This window comes from Danio rerio, chromosome 14, assembly GCF_052040795.2.
Source record: "Danio rerio strain M-AB ecotype USA chromosome 14, GRCz13ab, whole genome shotgun sequence".
Taxonomy (NCBI): domain Eukaryota; kingdom Metazoa; phylum Chordata; class Actinopteri; order Cypriniformes; family Danionidae; genus Danio; species Danio rerio.
The window spans coordinates 57965950-57980832 of NC_141034.1; the positions used below are offsets into that span (position 1 = coordinate 57965950).

A 14883-nucleotide genomic window follows, 5' to 3' on the forward strand; every position below is an offset into this window, starting at 1 on the left:
ATTAATCCGGGGTCGCCACAGCGGAATGAACCGCCAACTTATACAGCAAGATTTTACGCAGCGGATGCCCTTCCAGCCGCAACCCATCTCTGAGAAACATCCACACACACACACACTCATACACTACGGACAATTTAGCCTACCAAATTCATCTCTAATCATAACAGTTTTAATAACTCATCTAGTCTTTTCTCTTCACCATGATGACAGCACATAATATTAGACTAGATATTCTTCAAGACACTAGTGTTCAGCTTAAAGTGACGTTAGTATTCCATTTAAAGGCTTAACAAGGGTAATTAGGCAAGTTATTATAAAGCAGTGGTTTCTTCTGCAGGCAATCAAAAAATATATTGCTTAAGTGATGATCACACCGAATGCGCTTTGCGCATTGAGGCGCCTCTTTTAAATGGTTTACTAATAGCCGCGAGTGTTTTGCGAGCTGCTTAAGCGCCCTGCGCATGTCGCAGTTTAACCGCCTGCAGCGCCTTGCCTTTTTGCCGTTGCGCTCAATTGAAAAAAGTCAACCCTGAAAGGAAAAAGCGCGCTACATCACTCGCGTCTTTTTCATTCTCCAATCAAAGGAAAGCAGAGGCGGGGTTTCCATTGAGGTGCCTGCAGTGTTTGTGTTGTAAAGGCAACAACAGAGACTTTTGAAGATGGAGGAGAGACTTATGGCTGCTGTTCTGAGTTATGCTGAGCTGTATGACTTCACAAATCTTGAATATCACAATATTCATTCATTCATTCTTTTCAGCTTAGTTCCTTTATTAATAATATTAATAAGGCTAATAATATTAACCTTAAAATGGATTTCAAAATATTTAAATCGGCTTTTATTCTAGCCGAAATAAAACAAAACTTTCCCCAGAAGAACAAATATTAGAGGAAATACTGTGAGAAACTCCTGAATCTGTTCAACATCATTTGGGAAATATTTTTAAAATAAATAAGTTTAAAAAATTCACAGGAGGGCGAATCATTTTGACTTTAACTGTATATCATTTTGAATCAAGCCGCCCTAATTTTAAGCTCAATGTTATTGGCCCCCTCAGCAATGTTGGGTTGTCTCCAGAACAAACCACTGTTATACAATGACTTGCCTAATTACTAGGCCCACATGGAATCTGCGCGCGGAGAATTCTGCAGATTTTTTGCAGATTTTCCGCAGAATTCCGCAGATTTCTGCAGATTTTTAGCCCATCATTAATTCTGTTTATTTACTTGAGTAAATTAGTAAATCTAAATTTATTCAGTTTTTATTCAGTAATTTATTACTTTTTGTTTCATATATTAAGGTTTTAGTTTTGATACTCCGCTGGATACTCCCAAAATAATTCCGCAGAAATCCGCAGATTTTTATCAAAATTCTCCGCAGAAATAGCAAAAAACATCCGCAGATTCCGTCTGGCCCTACTAATTACCCTAACTTTACCCTAATTACCCTAGTGAAGCCTTTACATGTCACTTTAAGCTAGTGTCCTGAAGAATATCTTGTCTAATATTATGTGCTGTCATCATGGTGAAGACAATTAGACATTAATCAAACTATTATGATTAGAAATGTGTTGAAAAGTCTCCCCACACATGGGATATCATTTTTAAAAGAATAATAATATGATAGGAGAGATAATAATTATGACTTTGACTGATATTTGCAATCTGAATAGTTTGTTAGGACTTTAAAATGGCCTAATGTAATAACATTAGTGAATTTAACTAAAAGCCTAAACTACTTGTAAAAGAATGAATTCATCTTCTGTGTTGTTAAAGTTATAATTAATGTTAATAAATAACTCAAATTCACAGTCATGTTGGTTTATTAAAATGGCACTTATCAAGTTAAACTAGTCAAGTTAAAGTTGTTTATTTGTTTTTGTTTTTACAAAGAAAACTATTAAACAATGCAGTTACCTCATGGATGATGATAGTTAGAATTAGTGAAAGAGTCATTTTGGTAAACAAAAAAAAAGAAAAATCAAATCAAGTCGATTCCATTCACCCAATTCACTACTACACCACACAGTCGGAGAGTCGACTCTTTTTAAAATGAAACCAACATTTCTAACGATTTTTTCTTCACAGTTACTCATGTTTCCCCATTGGAGTCATGTTAACGCGATATTCAACACTTTTCAAAAAGATTACATCACTTTTTCAAATACAAACATACAAAAATAACACGACAAAACCCAACAAAACTTAACCAGACAAGGGAGATTACAACACTTCATGAAGCTTCGAAGCATTTCCGAATCTTTTATTTCGAATCTTTGGTTCAGAAATCAAAACATCACGTTTGATTTGACATCCAGATTACATCTAAATCACTGAAATTTCTTCTAAGTAGTTTGTAATGGTGTTAAAAACATAAACATGTTTGGCCTTCAGCAGATGGCGTTTCCAGAGATTCGAAAGAATCGTTTGACGAAGCAACTGATTCAACAGATTCATATCGCATCAAAACCCACAAAAAAAAAACATCCAGCGTCAAAATTCCATTACTCTTTGATGAAATACAGCAACACAGCAAAGATGTTTAGTGTGTGAATGTAAAAGATGCTGAAATAAACCCCAGCTGAACGTAATAAACCAGCACACACCTGTATATCCACTGCTTCAGGATCTCCATCCGGTTTTTAATACAACTTCGAGCACATTCAGGAGAGTAAGGTGGATTCTCGGATATATAAGGTTACTTTAAATTACATTAGAACAGAATTATACTTTCTTAGCAACATTTCAGTCTAATTACGCAGGTGTGCGTTCAGCAGGTAAACACATTCCCGGGCTGTGTGTTCATTCTTTCATTCAAACGGCCAGAGAGAGGCGCTGTTTCTCTGAGCGGCAGATCAGGGAAGAAAAAATTACGCCCCACCCTCTGACCACGCCCTTACATCGCCAAATATAGACATTAGACGGTTTCCGTTCACACAAAGAGAACGTGAACAATCACAAATCACCACAAATCAAAATACAAACAAATAATATTAATTTCTTTATGCTCATATTTATTTATTCCCTCTAAAGCTGATTATCCTAAAGATAATTTTAGCACAAGAATATCAATATGTCATGGTCAGCAACAATACTCAGGTAGGTACCCACACTATTACAACACCACGGGCCTAGAAAGGTGTTAACAAGCAGTTGGACAGGTGTACCTAATAAAGTGGCCGGTGACTGTAAAATCATTTTATAATTTATTGGATATATTTTACTTATTTTCAAACATGGATTATTATCAATTTAATTGAATTGATGATTTAAATTATGTTGATTGCTAATAATAAAGATTTAATTGTTGATATCAAGAACTGAATTGCTTTCCCAGAGATGGGTTGCAGCTGGAAGGGCATCCGCTGCGTAAAACGTGCTGGATAAGTTGGCGGTTCATTCCGCTGTGGTGACCCCGGATAAATAAAGGGACAAAGCCGAAAAGAAAATGAATGAAGAACTGAATTGCTGATATGAATAATTGACCTGTTAATATTAAGAATGCTGATTGCTGATATCAATCACTGAATTGATGATTTGATTATGGATAGTTAATATAATTTTCTTCTAAAGCTGATTATCCTAAAGATAATTTTACTCAATACATATCTAAAGTCGTATTTTAAAATATAGCATGGACTTGCATAAATATTAATGTCTGATCCTCATGATGATACTAATATTTATGCAAGTCCACGCTATATTTTCGCTAATAGTTACACAAATAAATCATTTTCACGTTATATTTTTTAATGCATGACTGAAGTGAAAAACTGAATTGTAATTTTCCTGATAAAAACAAATAAAACCCGATTGCTATTTAAAATGTTATTTAAAAACTAATCCAGATTTAGTAATGATGATAACCAATTCAAAAGAATAGAATTATTATTATTATTATTATTATTACACCAATAGTGTAATTAATGTCAACAGTGTTTAGACTCATATGCAGATTAATTTATTTGTGTGTGTTTATTACTTTTTACACTCACCGGCCACTTTATTAGGTACACCTCACTAGTTCCGGGTTAGACAGCGGGTCATATAGTTTTATATATATTTTAGATATAATCTTATCTTGTATCCACAGAAAGGTTCATATACAGTAGTTTTGCATGTTAAAATCCTAATTTTAATACATATATACACTCACTGGCCACATTATTAGGTACACCTTACTTGTACCAGGTTGGACCCCTTTTGCCTTCAGATCTGCCTTAATCTTTGGTGTTGTAGATTCAACAAGCTGCTGGAAATATTCCTCAGAGATTTTGCTCCATATTGTGATGATAGCATCACACAGTTGCTGCAGATTTGTCGGCTGCACATCCATGATGCCAATCTCCCGTTCCACCACATCCCAAAGCTGCTCTATTGGATTGAGCTCTGGTGACTGTGGAGGCCATTTGAGTACAGTGAACTCATCGTCATGTTCAAGAAACCAGTCTGAGATGATTGAGCTTTATGACATGCTGCGTTATCCTGCTGGAAGTAGCCATCAGAAGATGGAGACACTGTGCTCATAAAGGGATGGACATGGTCAGCAGCAATACTCAGGTAGGCTGTGGCGTTGATGCTCAATTGGTACTAATGGACCCAAAGAAAATCTCCCCCACACCATTACACCACCACCACCAGCAGCCTAGAAAATTGCATTAATAAGCGGTTGGACAGGTGTACCTAATAAAGTGGCCGGTGAGTGTGAAATCATAATATAATTTATTTTATATATTTTACTTATCTTGCAACAGACCTTGCAGCATATATTTTGTTGAAATGCATTCCCCTAATAAGTGGTACATGTATTTACGTCATGAAAGCAGAGGATTTACTGATTCACGATCATTCTATGATAACACCTTTAGTCGAGCAGGTCATTTTCAGGCCTGTGTTCGAAAAGACGGGTGCCATGAGATCATTAAACACATGAGGGTTAATATCATTTTAATGCTGTTGTATTTGGGATGTTTTATCGTAGTGAGTTTTCCTGGCAGAGCGCTGCTGAAATCAGGACCGGAGCTCTGTAGGCTTCTGATGTACTGTATAAATGATGGTGCCCACAGGCTACTGCCCGTTTCCAAATGGCAGGCCTCTCCAATTAGCGCTGTGAATAAATAAAAACATCTGCGCCTCATTTCTGAAGCTCGGTGAGAATCCGGAACCTCTAAACCCTGCAATTATGAGGACAGGTGTGTTTGTGGCCTGCAGGTGTGTGTGTGTTTGTGTGTGTGTTTCCCGCTCCGCCCATTCCTGCCCTGTTTAATCCTGCATGAAAAGCTGTTCTACTAATATTTATTCTCAGGATGTGAACACTTGACATCAGGAATTGAATTCTTCACTTGAACAATCAGCACCATATTATTAACAATTACATTTTTGAAATCTGCAATTATATTTTTGATATCAGCTATTCAATTCATGAAATCAACCATCTGAATTTTTGATATTAACAGTTAAACTCTAGATATCAGCAATTCAATTATTAATTTCAACATCAGCATTCTTGATATTAACACATCAATTCCTAATATTGGTAATTTCATTCTTGATGTCAGCAATTGAATTCATGAAATCAACAATCTGCATTGTTAATATGAACAATTCAAATCTTGATATCAGCAATTACATGAGTGATTTCAACAATCAGCATTTTCAATATTTACAATTCAGTTCTTGACATCAACAATCGCCATTCTTAATATCAGCAATACAATGTTTGATATCAAAAATGTAATTGTTAATATGCAGAACTGAATTGTTGAAATGAAGAATGCTGATTGCTGATATCAAGAACTGAATTGCTGTATCATGAAGCTGATTGTGGATATAAATACTGCTGATTGTTTGTCAAGAATTGAATTGCCAATATCAAGGATCAAATTGCTGATATGAAAAATTGATTTGCTAATATTAGGAATGCTGATTGTTAAAATTAAAAATGCAATTGCTGATATCAAGAACTGAATTGCTGATGTGAAGAATGCTGATTATAATATAAATAATGCTAACTGTCGGTATAAATAACTGAACTGCTGATATTAAGGATGCTGATTGTTGATATCAGGACTTTAATTGCTGATGTTAAGAATTGAATTGTTGATATAAAAAACCAAGGTGTTAATATCCAAAATTAAATTTCAGATATTAATAGCTGAATCGCTGATATTAAGATTATTGATTGTTAATATCAAAAAATGAATAGCTGATATAAACTATGCTGATTGTTGATATTAATAACTGAATTGCTGATATTAAGAATTGAATTGTTAATATTAAGAATGCTGATTGTTAAAATCAATAACTGAACTGCTGATTTTAAGAATATTTATTGATAATATCAAGAATTGAATTGCTGATGTCATGAATGCTGATTGTGGATATAAATACTGCTGATTGTATGTCAAAAATTGAATTGCTGATATCATGAATGCTGATTGTTGATATTAAAAATGTAAATGCTGAAATCAAGAACTGAATCGCTGATGTGAAGAATGCTGATTATAATATAAATAATGCTAACTTTTGGTATAAATAACTGAATTGCTGATATTAAGGATGCTGATTGTTGATGTGAAGAATGCTGATTGTTGATATCAGGACTTTAATTGCTGATGTTAAGAATTGAATTGTTGAAATAAAAAACCGAAGTGTTAATATCCAAAATGGAATTTCTGATATAAATAACTGAACTGCTGATATTAAGATTATTGATTGTTAATATCAATAAGTGAATAGCTGATATAAACTATGCTGATTGTTGATATTAAAAATGGAATTGCTGATATCAAGAACTGAATTGCTGATATTAGGAGTTGAACGGGTAATATTAAGAAATGCTGATTGTTGAAATCAAGAACTGAATTGCTGATATCAAGAACTGAACTGCTGATATTAAGAATTGAATTGTTAATATTAAGAATGCTAATTGTTGATATCAATAACTGAACTGCTGATTTTAAGAATATTTATTGATAATATCAAGAATGGAATTACTGATATCATGAATGCTGATTGTGGATATAAATATTGCTGATTGTTTGTAAAGAATTAAATTGCCAATATCGAGGATCGAATTGCTGATATGAAAAATTGATTTGCTAATATTAGGAATGCTGATTGCTGATATTAAAAATGTAAATGCTGATATCAAGAACTGAATTGCTGATGTTAAGAACTGAACTGTTGATATGGATCATTAAATTATTAATGTTAAGAAATGCTGATTGTCAACATCGAGATTTGAATTGCTGATATGAAGAATGCTGATTGTTAATGTGAAGAATGCTGGTGGTTGATATCAAGATTTTTATTGCTGATGTTAAGAAATTGTTGATATGAAAAATTTAAGTTTAATATCAAAAGTGTTATTTCTGATATCAAGAACTGATATTAAAAACGCTAATTATAACATAAACAATGCTGATTGCTGATTTAAAGAATGCTCATGTTTGATATAAAGAACTGAATTGCTGATTTCAAGAATGCTGACTGTGGATTTAAATACTGCTGATTGTTGATGTCAAGAATTGATTTGCTGATATCAAGAATCAAATTGTTAATATTGAGAATGCTGATTGTTGATATAAACTGAACTGCTGATTTTAACATTATTGATTGTTAATATTAAGAATTGAACTGCTGATATAAATACTGCTGATTGTTGATTTTAAAAATTGAATTGCTGATATCAAGAACTGATATTAGGAGTGCTGATTACAATATAAATAATGCTGATTGTCGATTAAGAATCCTCATTGTTAATATCAATTATTTATTTGCTGATATCGAGAACTGAATTGCTGATATTAAAAATGCTGATTGTTGTAATCAATAATGCTGATTGTTATTATCATGAATTGAATGTTTTGATATTAAGAATGTATTGTTGACATCAATAACTAAATTTCTCATGTGAAGAATTCAGTTGTTTATATGAAGAATGCTGATTTGTTAATATCAATAATTAAACTACTGCTATCAATAGCAGAATTCCTGATATTAACAATGCTTGACATCAAGAAATATTATATCCTGGGAATGAAAAAAAAGTCTGACATCTTTTCCATTTCACAGAGAGAGAGAGAGACAGACGCTGTGGTCTCAGCCCCCCTGTGGAGAATCACCGCCATCACACACACACACACACACACACACACACACACACATGCGCACGCACGCACGCATGCACACAGTCCATTCCAGCACAATACCTCACACTGATTCATGCCTCGTCTTAAATAAAGTTTGAGCAACACATATCCAAGAGCATCCAAGAGGAATCATTTTTATAGTCTGCGATGATGAACTGTGTGTCAGTGTTTCCAACAAAGCAGATGCACAATGGGAGTAAATCCTGATCCACTGAGCCAAAATATACATATATATATATATAGCACTGTGTATCTATACATCTATAGAGCTGTACGTCAGATCCATCAAAGCATGGATTTCTGCTCTCCCACAGGCTGGAGGAAGAGGAAAAACAGAGAGGAATCTGCTGCACACTGAACTAAAATGCCTTTTACTGGGAGTTTCTGTCTTGCTTCTAGACCAAATATCTGAAAATCTCAAGAAGCATTTTCTAGACAAGCAAAACAATATTGGGTTGTTTTCATAAACAGTATATCAAATTTAAGAGTTTTTCTTAATGGGGAAGTGAAATAATGGTGTTTCAAAGTGAAACCTAGTTCATTTCTCTTCCCCCATCGGCTGATTATTCTGCTTGTTTTAAGTTCAAACTTGCTTCATTCGACTCATTATTTCTGAAAACAAGACAATATTCTTTGCTTGTCTAGAAAATGCTTCTTGGTTTTCTTTAAGAGTTTCTGTCTTGTTTCTAGTCCAAATATCTAAATATTCCTAAATCAAGAGACATTTTCAAGACAAGCAAAGCATATTGTGTTGTTTTCAGAAATAATGAGTCAAATTAAGTGTTTTTCCTTAAAACAAACAAAATAATCTTGTTTTCGCTTACTTTTGCTTACTTTAAATATCACATAAAATGTTATTTAAACTCAAATTAGTAGCAATTAACACTGACAAAATATATACTGTATATATACACCGGCCACTTTATTAGGTACATCTGTCTAACTGCTTATTAATGCAAACTATATATATATATATATATATATATATATATATATACATGTATCATTTTGACTCATTTATTCTGAAAACAAGACTATATTTGGGCTTGTCTGGAAAACGCTTCATGATTTACGAGTTTTCAGATATTTGACATTTAATATTTTGATATTTTGAACTAAAAAACAAATGTAAAAACAAGCATCTTTACAGTGTAGACAGTGATGTTTTGTGATTTGAGAAATTGCATATTTTTTGTGTTTCTAATTCAATTATCTAAACTCTGAAATATCTTATTTTCTTAAATTAAGAAGCATTTTCTAGACAAGATAAAAATATTTTAGTCTTGTTTTTAGAAATAATGAGTCAAAATTAAAACAAGCCTTGTCCTTAAAACAAGCTAAATGATCTTGTTTTACTTTGAAATAAGTTTATTTAGCTTACTTTAAAAATAAATGTGCATATATATATATATATATGTATACATAGTTAAAGTCTGAATTATTTGCCCACCTGAATTTTTCCCCAATTTCTGTTTAATAGAGAGCAGATTTCTGCAACACATTTCTAATCATAATACTGTTAATAACTCATCTCTAATAACTGATTTATTTTCTCTTTGTCATGATGAGAGTAAATAATATTAGTCTAGATATTCTTCAAGACACTAGTGTTCAGCTGAAAGTGGCATGTAAAGGCTTCACTAGGGTAATTAGGGTAAAGTTAGGGTAATTAGGCAAGTCATTGTATAACAGTGGTTTGTTCTGGAGACTATCCAACACTAATATTGCTGAAGGGAGTGAATAATATTGAGCTTAACATGACTTTAAAACTTTAAAAAACTGCTTTTATTCTTGCTGAAATAAAATAAATAAGACTTTCTCCAGAAGAACAAATATTATCAGACATACTGTGAACAATTCCTTGTTCATTTGGGCAATCATTTAATCATTTGGGAAATATTTAAAAAAGAAAATTAAATGTAAAAGGGGGCTAATAATTCTGACTTCAACTGTGTGTATAAATTATGTATATTTAATTCCTACTTGGAGTTTTTGTCTTGTTTCTTGTCTAAAATATCTGAAAATTCTTAAATCATGGAGCATTTTCTACAAAATTGTCCTTAATCTGTGTTTATAATCTTTTTGTCTTTTTCTGTGGTCATTTACATCCATTTTATGTTATTTATCAGACAGTTTGGACACAGTGGTCAACTACTGACGCTTTATTGTGCTTTATAAATAACTCTGATTTGATTTTCTAAACATGCAAAAGAAATATTGTATTTTTTTCAGAAACAATTCATTCAATAATTCATTTACCTTCAGCTTAGTCCCTTATTTATCAGGGGTCGCCACAGCGGAATGAACCGCCAACCATTCCAGCATATGATTTTCATATTTGTTTGTACTGTGGGGGAAACACCACACAGAAAAACCAACTGGCCCAGCCGGGACTCAAACCAGAGACCTTCTTGCTGTGAGGACACAGTGCTAACCACTGACACATTATGCCACATCTGTTTTCAGAAATAATGAGTCAAAATTACGTGTTTTTCCTTAAAACAAGAAAATAATCCTCCAATTGAGTAAGCAGAACACATTTATTTCAAACTGTAAACAAGACTTCATTTCTTTCCCCTACTGTCAGATTATTTTGCTTGTTTCATTTTAACAAATCCCTTAATTTTGACTCATTATTTCTGAAAACAGCACAATATTTTAGAGAACGCTCCCTGATTTAAACATGTTTAGATATCTGGACTATAAACCAGATGCCAACACTGAGTAAGAGAGGCGTTTGTACAGTGTAGATGACTTGAGAAGTTGCAGGAATAGTTTTGTGTTTAGCGGCTCTCTGCACCTGCAGCGCCTCGCAGTCTCTGACATCAATAAATCATGTGGAAGGTAAATGCAGAATAAATAAAAGATCTCTACATGTATGGCTGATGAATTATGCAGACTGTGTTTTTCTTAACTTCTTCTTTTCTTTGTCCTCAGTGCAGCGTTCTTCTGTCTTCCAGCGAAACCCGAAAGGCATTGCAAATTAAACAACACGGCTGTTGGATGAAACAATAAGCGTAACACACCGGGTTCGGGCTTTTGTTATTAACGTCAGAAGATCTGCTTTGAGCTCCTCGTGGGATTGAGATGTGAAGGAGACACCAGACAAAATGCTCAGGGTGATTTGGATCCTCTGGAGACACGGAGGACAGAAAAAAACAAGCCTGCGACAGACTCGAGTGTAAGAGTGAGCTGCTGAGCACAACGTGGATCAAGGTTATTATAGTAAACTGACATCAGACACACTTCAGTAATAAAGCTTTCTGTTTATGCACGCTAAAATGATGTTGTTTCTAGTTTAAATATTTAAAAATGGGTAAATCAAGAAGCATTTTACAGAGGAGCAATGAAATATAGTGCTGTTTTCTGAAATAATGAGTCAAAATGAAGGGAGTTTTTCATTAAAACAAGCTAAAAAAAATCTGACAATAGGTGAAAGAGAAATAATCTAGCATTCATTTTGAAGAGTTATTATTTCATTAACTCTGCTGGCAGATTATTTAGCTGGTTTTAATGAAAAACTCACTTCATTTTGACTCATTATTTCTGAAAACAAACAAAACTAAAACTACTGTCAATGAAACTAACAACAGTCGCTGAAAGTAGCTGAAATAAAATATTAAATTAGCAACTAAGGAAAAAACTGCTTACTGTTTATGCACCAAATATAGGCCAAACAGCTAAAAATGCTTAATTCAAGAAGCATTTCTTAGAGAAGCAAAAAAAATTTAAATTATCTTGTTTTTTTTTTAGAAATAATCAGTAAAAATTGAGTAGAAATGTTCACAAAATATACTAAAACAAACAAAACCATCAAAGAAACAAATGTAAAGCTAATCTGAACATATAATACTGTGTTTATGCAATTTTACAATAAATTAACATTTTTACAAATATTTTATTCTGTTTTCTGTATCACACTCACCGGCCACTTTATTAGGTACACCTGTCTAACTGCTGGTTCATGCACATTTCTAATCAGCCAATCACATGGCAGCAGCTCACTGCATTTCGGCATGTTGACATGGTCAAGAGGATCTGCTGCAGTTCAGAGCGAGCATCAGAATGGGGAAGAAAGGGGATTTAAGAGACTCTGACCGTGGCATGGTTGTTGCTGCCAGACGGGCTGCTCTGAGTATTTCAGAAACTGCTGATCTACTGGGATTTTCACACACAACCATCTCTAGGCTTTACAGAGAATGAGGAAATATCCAGTGAGCGGCAGTTCTGTGTGCGCAAATGCCTTGTTGATGAGGCCAGAGGTCAGAGGAGAATGGCCAGACTGGTTCCAGCTGATAGAAAGGCAACAGTAACTCAAATAAGCACTCGCTACAACCGAGCTCTGCAGAAGAGCATCTCTGAACACACAACACGGCCAACTTTGAGGCGGATGGGCTACAGCAGCAGAAGAGCACACCGGGTGCCGCTCCTGTCAGCTAAGAACAGGAAACTGAGGCTACAATTCACACAGACTCACCAAAACTGGACAATAGAAGATTGGAGAAACGTTGCTGCTCTGATGAGTCTCCATTTCTGCTCACACATTCGGATGCTCAGCTCACAATCTGGCCTCAACAACATGAAAGCATGGATCATCCTGCCTTGTATCAGCGGTTCAGGCTGGTGGTGGTGGTGTAATGGTGTGGGGGTGATTTTCTTTGGGTCCATTAGTACCAATTGAGCATCAACGCCACAGCCTACCTGAGTATTGCTGCTGACCATGTCCATCCCTTTATGAGCACAGTGTCTCCATCTTCTGATGGCTACTTCCAGCAGGATAACGCAGCATGTCATAAAGCTCAATCATCTCAGACTGGTGTCTTGAACATGACGATGAGTTCACTGTACTCAAATGGCCTCCACGGTCACCAGAGCTCAATCCAATAGAGCAGCTTTGGGATGTGGTGGAACGGGAGATTGGCATCATGGATGTGCAGCCGACAAATCTGCAGCAACTGTGTGATGCTATCATGACAATATGGAGCAAAATCTCTGAGGAATATTTCCAGTAGGTTGTTGAATCTACAACACCAAGGATTAAGGCAGTTTTTAAGACTAAAGAGGTTTAACCCGGTACTAGTTAGGTGTACCTAATAAAGTGGCCGCTGAGTGTATACATGTAATAAAATTATAATTTAAACATGCAAAACTACTGTATAATAACCTTTCTGTTTATATCCAAATATATATAGGGTGTCTCAGTGGTCGCTGGTTCGAGTCTCGGCTGGGTCAGTTGGTGTTTCTGTATGGAGTTTGTATGCTCTCCCAGTGTTGGCGTGGGTTTCCTCCGGGTGCTCTGGTTTCCCCCACAGTCCAAACACATGCGCTATAGGGGAACTGATCGACTAAATTGGCCGTAGTGTATGTGAATGAGTGTGTATGGGTGTTTGCCATTATTGGGTTGCAGTTGGAATGGCATACGCTGTGTAAAACATATGCTGAAATAGTTGGTGGTTCATTCCGCTGTGGCGACCCTTGATTAATAAGTGAATAAGCCCAAGGAAAATTAATAAATGAATAAAACTATATGAAAATATGTTCACAAAGTGAAAAAAACTCAATTAAATCTTACAAAATCATCAGCGAAACAAATCTAAAGCTAATCTGAAAAGCACATTACATTTACAAACAGCCTCACAATAACAAGTGATGTAAACACGCACAGCTGTAATAGCCTTTCTGTGCATACAAGCCGAGACTCAAGAACAAAAGCCGGAGCAGAAGTTTAACAGGACGCTGTTTCTGACACATATGATGGTTGTGTAGTAAAGCGGGCAGATGTTGAACATGGTCCAAACGCCACCGGCTTCACACACAAACCTGGATTCATATTTTTTCAACCCGAGGACAAGAAGATGTGCTGGTGCAGGAGCGTCCCTGAAGTCTTCTCCATCCTCACAAACACTTCTCAGCGCTGTCAGAGGAGCAGCTCCGCTCAGACAGGAGAGTAATGAAAGCGTGCATGTGCTGTTGTAATAATCATCATTATATTCTGCACCCCGAGGCGCTGCGCCGACTGATCCTCTGCTTTAGCAACTTTCTGCTGCATGCAGAAATAAATGTCACTGATTCTATTATGCCTCTTTATACAAGATATAAAGAAGAGTTCCAGCTGAGAGCAGCACACAGATCATGTCCTCCAGCTCTCTGAAACTGACCCTTACAGGCTTTGATCCTGATTGTGCTGTTATGGTGACTGTCGCTTTAAATGCAGATGAGATTGTGCTTGTTTTAGAAGAGGGCGGAGCTCCAGGTGCATATGCATGAGCATAGTGACAGATGTAAAGCAGCAGTGTGTGTGTTGTGAGTGCTGGTCATGTGTGTGTGTGTGTGCTTGATGCTTCTGTCAGTCTATGTCTCTCCTGTCTCTGTTCATCTAAAACTCCACATCTATAATCCTCTAAGTCTATGCTGACATTATCTCCAGCAGCTCAAACACTCTAATGGATAATGGACAGACGGCTGCTGCTCACTCAGGGCTGCTGGACATGCTAATGAGATGGAGACTAGTGGGCGGGGCTTTCCCCCTCTGATGACATGTACAGCAGGAGAATGTCAATCACAGTGCTTCTGCATCGAGTCTGATTAGAACAAACACAACTCATGTTGTCATAATCACCATAGTCTGTAAACAATATGGACGTATTATCCGTGACGTCACCTGTGGGTTCCTGAAGAACACAAAAGAAGCTACCAGTAGGCGTGGCCAACCTCCACCATTTCATTTACATGT

At 35.5% G+C, this 14883-nt stretch overlaps 1 long non-coding RNA gene across 5 annotated transcripts in view; it reads right to left on the reverse strand.

The window, feature by feature from the left end:
• Positions 1-2829, reverse strand: part of LOC141377622 (uncharacterized) — a 143962-nt gene extending 141133 nt beyond the window's left edge. For all 5 annotated transcript variants that reach the window (XR_015508001.1, XR_015508002.1, XR_015508005.1 and 2 more), the window contains exon 1: positions 2604-2829. This is a non-coding gene — a long non-coding RNA (uncharacterized LOC141377622). The remainder of the gene's footprint in view (positions 1-2603) is intronic.
• Positions 2830-14883: the final 12054 nt, after the last annotated feature.